This window comes from Mandrillus leucophaeus, unplaced genomic scaffold, assembly GCF_000951045.1.
Source record: "Mandrillus leucophaeus isolate KB7577 unplaced genomic scaffold, Mleu.le_1.0 Scaffold829, whole genome shotgun sequence".
In the NCBI taxonomy this organism is placed as follows: Eukaryota; Metazoa; Chordata; class Mammalia; order Primates; family Cercopithecidae; genus Mandrillus; species Mandrillus leucophaeus.
The window spans coordinates 287,118-295,577 of record NW_012109019.1 but is presented as its reverse complement, the minus strand read 5'-3'; positions in this window follow the sequence as shown (position 1 = coordinate 295,577).

The following is an 8,460-nucleotide window of genomic DNA, read 5'->3' as shown; positions in this document are numbered from 1 at the left end:
CGGCTCCCTGACCCCGGCGAGTCGGGGCTGCGGCGGCTGGCGGGACAAAGCGGGCAAGGCGCCCAAGGAGGATGGAGGACGGGGGAGGAGGAAACACCAGGGACACGGAACAATGGCCGGGAAAAGTAGCGCGAGCTGTCAGGGGAAATCGGAGGGAAGGGACCGCGTCTCTACAGGACTGCGTCTTGGCGGCAGGGGGCAGGGAGCCGCACGCGCTTTACTCTTTGGTTCCCGCCCAGGCTTAAACAAGGATAAAAATAATTGTAAAAATACATACATATACACACATACACGTATGTATATACATATATGTACATAATATGATTTTTTTCTCTGTAATTCTTCTCGCTGGGAATCTAATTTGAAAAAATTCTGTTGATTTTGTTATTTAAGCAAAATTGGAAAAGCCCAACATCTGAATGCAGTGCTGGCCTTAAAGGTCAGCGGGAGACACAGGCTCGGCTAGGCAGCCTCTGGCAACAGCATAGAAAAGTAAACGGTCGTGGAAACATATGAAAGCACATGAAGTCAGAGATTTAAAACACGCCAGGCATTAACCGTAGCCCTGGATGGTTCAGTGGTATGGTCGCCTGGCCGGGTTGCTCTGGAAGGGAGCTTCGGGATGGCCGCAGAGGATGAGAGGGGACTCCCGACTCCCACCCCTGGAAGCATGGCATGCAATAGAGACCAGCTCTTCGGGGTTCCTGGAAGGCAGCACCAACAAACCAGACACCGGATTTCTCCAACCTGCTTCTCCGCTTCTGTTCCCACGTTGTGTCCACCCTTCCCCAAGAAAGGACCCCTAGCAAAGGACACAAGCCAGAAGAGCTGCTTAGATGCTGCAAGCTTGGTTGAATTGACTGGACTGCGGAGAGAAATCTAGATGGTTTTAGCAAATCTCTGTCGACCTGCAAATGTCAAAAGCCTTTTAGTTTCTATGACATCAACTTTACTTGTCTGAAGATGATTGGGAAGCAGGAGTGGATTATTGGGAGGTGCAAACAGTTTGATTCTTAGGGTAATAACATGGGGTTTTCTGATCGAGGGGGACTTCCAGTTACCCTAATGCCCTTGCATCAGATGGTGGAAGGGCACCAGGGAAAGCCTAAGATTAGGCCTCTGCGCCTTAGGGTCCCACCTGGGATCACTCTGACTTGAAAAGACCGTAAAAGAATCATCTCATTTTGACATGGAAATCGTAACTGTAGCAGCATATTAAGCAAGAGCTCCTAGTTTGGATTTGTAGAATTTTTTCCTTTGTTGCTAGAAAGCAGGAAGACCATGCACTTTTCTCCTCAGGGACATATCACTATGCGGGAACTCTGTAGCCAGCTAAAGGGAGAAAATACCACTGCAAGGGTCTCCCAGGGAATTTCCAGTGGTTGAAGGCCTCCACCCCAAGGTCTGTAGTCCCTGAGTTATATCAGTAACTACAGAACAATGACTAATATATAAGCTCTTGAAAAATAGAGTGTTTATATTGCTACTGTTTAGGTTTTGAATGCATCTTCTAAGGAAAAGGCATAAGAATAGCAAAACAAATGAAAAAGGGCAAAATAAATTGATTTAAATGAAGTTGGCACCAAAACTCTTCTAGAGAAGGATGCAGTACTGGCCACATGGTAAATCATTTATTCATCCCCAGTATATCTTAGGTAGCTGAAGTGCTGCTGGCAAGAACGTGACCCATTTTTGGTTCCACACCATAAATGTGGTGACATGATCTGATTATGCTTGGGCAATATTTAAAAATATTCAAGTACAAATTAATATAGTATTACTTAACTTGGAATTTAAGCAAATGTGCTTATAGTCAGTGAAGAAACCCCTTTTCCAATCTGCCCTGGGGCTTTCTCCAACACACTGCTTTTTTAATGTTGGGTCTTTTTATGGACCTGTAAGAAGCTTTAATTAGATGTACAGCGTTCTACAAAACGACAAGATGAAGCATGCGTGCTTGTATTACAGTCTCTGTGATTCAGATCTCAAAAATAACATAATGCCACCAGTTTAAGGAAGATGTTGTTTATTGGAAGGAAACCAGGGAGGTGCTACAAATTAGATCAAAATGTGAAAATTGAGCAGATTGATGAAAGAATTGTCATTTTCATCTTTGGAACCCCAAAAGCAGCATATGTAATCTTCTCTGGATATTGTTAGTTTTTGTAATTTATTTCAAATTTTAAAATAAATGTATTTAAAATGACAGACATTGAATATTCATACACAGTTCAATTTTGAGTTGTGACATTTTATTTAATAACATTCCCTTTTACATATTTAATTAGTTATTTCATATATTTATACTTGTGCATTTCTAGATCCTGGCTTCACCCCAGTAGGATCAAAATAATACTTAATTAGAATGACCTAAAGAGTTCCTCAAAGACTCCTTCATCGCCCTATTGGCATCAGTTAACATCTTCTACTCTTTTATCTCAGATGTCAGTTAAGGTCCTGTGTGTGTGTGTGTGTGTGTGTGTGTGTGTGTGTGTGTTATTTTTGATAGTTGCAAACAAGGATTGGAAATGCCAGTCCTTAACTCTGCTTGTTTGCAACCAGTGAACTAGAAGATAGGACAGACATTGACATTTAACCCCATCTCTACTGCTAAGAGCAAGATGGCTTTGGGAAAGTTGCATAACCTTCTATAGGTTTCTTCTGTAAAATGAGAAAGACAGTGATGATAATAATACCTTTCCTATAAGTTTGATGTAAAGCAGCGGTTCTCAAAGTCTGCTCCCTGGACTAGCAGCATCAGCTTCTCCTGGGAACTGGATTGAAATGCAGATTTTCCAGTTCTACCTCAGACCTACTGAATCAGAAACTCTGATTTCTCTGTTTTAAGACTTGCAGGTGATTCTGAGACAGGTTAGAGTTTGAGAACCAGAGTTGATAAGATTGAGTTTATATAAAGTATTAGAACACAGGCTGGCATACAGTAAGCAGTATATTAATGAATAGTTTTTAATGTGTGCAATATGATCTTGCCGAAATATACAAAGTCTAATTTAGGCCAAAAGAAGCATGTCCATGTTGTTCTTCCAACAAATAAATCCTGATAAATCCCTTATCTAAAAACTTCAATACAGCCTACCAAGCCCTTCCTGATCTGGTCCCTGGCTTCCTCTCCTGCACTTTCTTTTCTGCATATGTACCCTGTCTCCAACCTTCCCAGTTCTCAGAAAGAGAATTGACTTTTCACACCTCCCAGCCTTTGTCTATTCTGTTCCTTCTGTCTGGAAATGTCACCTACTCGTTTTCTCCACTTTCTACATCTGCAGTTTCCTGAATTCCTACGTACCCATCAAAACCCAGCTCCCGTGTCACATCCTCTGTGCTACTCCTAACTGTCCCACTCCAGTCAGAGCCAGGAGTTCTCTGGGACCCCCATACCATCCCACTCATAGTATCATACAGTTTTGTAACTTTATTGTTCCGTTTTCTCCCTTTGGATCTTAATCTCCGGGGGGTACAAGGATTGTGTTTTATTCCAATTTCTATTCCTGCCACCTAGCACTGAGGTTGCAAATAGGCAGTCCCAGGTCTTTTCACCCACAGACATGTGGCATTATTTTTCCCCACATAGGTTCTTTAAGAATTTGAATTAGTTGAGAACATTTTTATTAAATTGGGAGATTTAATACTTTTAACAGTTTTATTGAAGTATAATCTGCATACCATAAAATTCAATAATATGTGGACAATTCAATGGTTTTTTAGTAAATTTATAAAGTTATTCAGCCATCGCCCCAATCCACTTTTGAAATATTTTCATCTAGGTTGGGAGAGGTGGCTCATGCTTGTAATCCCAAAACTTTGGGAGGCAGAGGTGGGAGGATCATTTGAGGCCAGGAATTCAAGAACAACCTGGGCAACACAGAGAGACCCCGTCTTCACAAAAATAATAACAAACATTAGCTGGGCGTGGTGGCATGCACCTTCGTCCCAGCTACTTGGGAAGCAAAGGTGGGAGGATCACCTGAGCCCAGGAGGGCAAGGATGCAGTGAGCTGTAATCTCACCCCTGCACTCCAACTTGGGCAACAGAGTGAGACCCTATCTCAAAAAAAAATTTTTTTATCAACCCCAAAAGGTATCTCCTGTGCACATGCAATCAATCCCACTCCAACTTCCAGCCCTCAACACATACCATCTGTTATCTGTCTCTATAGATTTGTGTTTTTCTAGAAATGTCATATAATTGGAATCATACGATGTGTACTCTTTTGTGTCTGACTTCTTTCATGTAGCATAATGGTTTTCAATCTAGCATGTATCAGTAGTTCATTCCTTTTTGTTGCTAAACAGTATTCCTTTATATGGATATATTAGATTTTCTGTATCCATTCAAGTGATAAACATTTCATTTATTTCCAGATTTTTGCTATTATGGATACTGTTGCTATGACTATTTAAACCCTTAGTGGGGACATATTTTCATTTCTCTTGGGTACATTGCTGAGTGGAATTTTGGGGTCATGCAATAACTCTACGCTTTAAGAAACTGACAAATTATTTCTGAAATGACTGTACCACTTTACATTCCCACCAACAATGTATGAAGGTTCTAGTTTTTCCACATCCTTGCCAACACTTGGCATTGTTAGACTTTTAGATTATTACCATTCTAATACATGTATAGTGGTATCTCCTGATTTTCATTTGCATTTCCCTAATGATTAATGATGTTCATTAGCTTTCCATGTGATTTTTGGTCATTCATATATCTTCTTTGATAAATGGCCTTTTCAAATCTTTTGCCCATTTTTAATTGTGTTGTTTGTCTTATTGTGTTGTAAGAATTTTTTATGCTTTTTGGATATAAGTCCTTAATTAGATATGCGATTTGCAAATATTTTCTCCAGGCATGGCCTCTCTTTTCATTTTTAAAATGTTGACTTTAGAAGTTATAAAGTTTTGAATTTTGGTGGATTCCAATTTGTCAGATTTTTCTTTCATGAATCATGGTTTGGTGTCATATCTAAGAAATTTTGCTTAAGCAAAGGTCACAAAGATTTTCTCCTCTGGTCTTTTCAAGTTTTATAGTTTTAAGTTTGGCCTTTAAGTCTGTGATCCATTTTGAATTTATTTTTATTTATGATGTGAGGTTTAGAGGCTATGGGTTTTTTTTTTTATTTGATTTTTGCTTATGGATATTTAATCATCCCAGAATCATTTATTGAAAATGGTATCCTTTCCCAATTAAATTGCCTTGGCAATTTGTTGACAATCAACTTAATGTAAGGATTTTCTATTCATTTTTATTAATCTATATGGCTATTCTTACAACATTATGATCCAGTCTTGACTATTATTATTATATAGTAAGTTTTGAAAAGGAGTAGAGTAAGTCTTCCATGTATAGTGTTCTTTTTCAAAATTGTTTTACTATTCTAGGTATGTTGCATTTCCTTGTAACTATAGGATGAACTTGTCAATTTCTACAAAAAAAATTGTTGACTTTTAGAAATTTTGAATAAGATTATGTTATATGAATAGATCAATCTGGGGAGAATTATCATCTTAACAATAATGAGTCTTTCAATTCATGAATATGATATGTATAGTCAGTTTCTTTTCTTTTCTTTTTTTTTTTTTGAGACAGAATTTCACTCTTGTTGCCCAGGCTGGAGTGCAATGGCACAATCTCGGCTCGCTGCAACCTCTGTCTCCCAGGTTCCAGCGATTCTCCTGCCTCGGCCTTCTGAGTAGCTGGGATTACAGGTGCTTGCTACCACGCCCAGCTAATATTTTGTAGTTTTAGTAGAGACAGGGTTTCACCACATTGGCCAGGCTGGTCTTGAATTCCTGACCTCAGGTGATCCACCTGCCTTGGCCTCCCAAAGTGCTGGGATTACAGGCGTGAACCACCGTGCCTGACCAGTCAGTTTCTAATTGTTACTTTTTCCCCCTCATCTTGAGTCCCATTTTCCTGTTTCTTTCCATGTCTTGTATTTTTTATTAAAAACTGTACATTTAAAATGATATGTTGTAGTAATTCTGGATTCTGATTTTCTCCTTTGAAAGCTTTCCCCCCTTTTCATTAGTAGCTTGCCTAAATTTAATCTGCAGCATCTTCCCTCACGGTGTGCAGCACATGACTCTGCTCAGTTGTTTTGTTCTTAGTTTTATTTTTTAGTCTAGCTTCCCCATGGTTGACTCTGTATCTGCATATCTTAACGGTCAGCCAATGATTGGGTAGACATTGCGTCCAAACCCGTAAGGTTTCCACACTTTGCTGATGAATCTGTGCATGAATTGAAAAGCAAGGTAGTTTTCAAGCCTATTTCAGCGTTTACTCTCTGCTAAATCCTTTCAGGTCTCTCCCCGGCACATGTGCTTACCTTCCCAGTCAGCCAGGGATGTGAGGAAAGCTTATCTATCTAGTCCCTCAACGGCTCTCTTCTTTACATGCTCTTCCTTTTACATTTTTGTTGGTTCATTCCTTACACCAAGGATTGCAGGCTCAGACTAGCCAAGCTATGTATTTTCCCCCTCTGTTTCCTACCATGTTTACTACTTTTACAGATAATACCACAGGGCATGGGTTTGTGCCCTCCACTCCAAATCAAATGAGCTCTTTCAAAACAACACTACTGGTTTTCATAGCCAGGCATGCCCTGGTAAACACTACCTCACCAACTGAGCTAAGGATTGGACTGGGGAATGGAATACATACTTCCACTATTAATATCTGAAGTTTTAGAATTTCTTCATGAACAAGTATTTCTCTTTTTTCGTTTTTCAGTTTTGTTTTGTTCATTTGATTTTGGTCTATTTCTAGTGTTCTGAAATCATTGTTTTTGCCAGGCACTGTGGCTTACGTCATAATCCATGCAACTTGGAAGGTAGAGGTGGGAGAATGACTTGAGGCCAGGAGGTTGAGATCAGCTTGGGTAACATGGTGAAATCCCATCTCTACAAAAATTAAAATGTTTAAAAATTTTCAAAAAAGAAATCATTGTTTTTGAAAACTGTGATAGGCAGAATTCTAAGAATGACCCTCAATGACCCTTGCCCTTGTATAATCTCTACCCCTTTGAGTCTGGGTGAAACCTGTATATATGATGAGATGTCATTCCTGTGATCTGTAATACTGGCACACCTCACAGATACTGCAGGTTCAGTTCCAGACCACCTCATTAAAGTGAGTCACCCAGCTTTTTTTGTTTCCCAGTGCATGCAAAAGTTATGTTTATACTCTACTGTAGTCTATTAAGTGTATATTTTTTAAAATGTACACAACTTAATTTAAAAATACTTTATGCCAAAACTGCTAACAATCATCTGAGCCCTCAGTGAGTTGTAATCTTTTTGCTGGTGGAGGGTCTTGCCTCGATGTTGGTGGCTGCTTACTGATCAGGTTGGTGGTTGCTGAAGGTTGGGGTGGCTGTGGCTGTTTCTTAAAATAAGACAACAATGAAGTTTGTCGCTTCAGTTGACTCTTGCTTTCACGAAAGAATTCTCTGCAGCAGGTGATGATGTTTGATAACATGTTACCCACGGTCAGACTTCTTTCAAAATTGGAATCAATTCTCTCAGACTCTGCTGCTGCTTTATTAACTAAGTTTATGTTGTATTCTAATCCTTTGTTGTCGTTTCAACAATATTAACAGCATCTTCATCAGGAGTAGGTTCCATTTTAAGAAACCACTTCTTTGCTCATCCATAAGAAGCAACTCGTCATCCATTCAAGTTTTATCTTGAGATTACCGCAATTCAGTCACTTCTTCAGGCTCCACTTCTGATTCTAATTCTCTTGCTATGTCCACCATATTTGTAGAGACTTCCTCCACTGAAGTCTCAAACCCCTCAAAGTCATCGATGAGGGTTGGAATTGACTTCTCCCAAGCTCCTGTTAATGTCTGTATTTTGACCTCCTCCCGTGAATCATGAATGTTCTTTTTGTTTTGTTTTGATACAGGGTCTCGCTCTGGTCACCCAGGTGGAGTGCATTGGTACAAACAGGGATCACTGTAGCCTTGATCTCTTAGGCTCAAGTGATCCTCTTGCCTTAGCCTCTCAAGTAGCTGGGACCACAGGCTCGTGCCACCACATCTTGCAATTAAAAAAAAAAAATTTGTAGAGATAGGGTCTTACCATGTTGCCCAGGCTGGTCTCAAACTCCTGGGCTCATGTGATCCTCCCTCCTTGGTCTCCAAAATGCTGGGATTACAGGCGTGAGCCACTGTGCTTGGCCATATGAATGTTCTTAATGACATCTAAACTAGTGAATCCTTTCTAGAAGGTTTTCAATTTCCACCCGAGGAATCACTATCTATGGCAGCTATAGCCTTACAAAATATACTTCTTTTCTTCCTTCCTTCCTTCCTTTCTTTCTTTCTTTCTCTTTCTTTCTTTCTTTCTCCTTCTTTCCTTTCCTCCTCCTCCTCCTCCCCCTCCTCCTCCTTCTTCTTCTCCTTCTTCTTCTTCTCCTCCTCCTCCTCCTCCTCCTCCT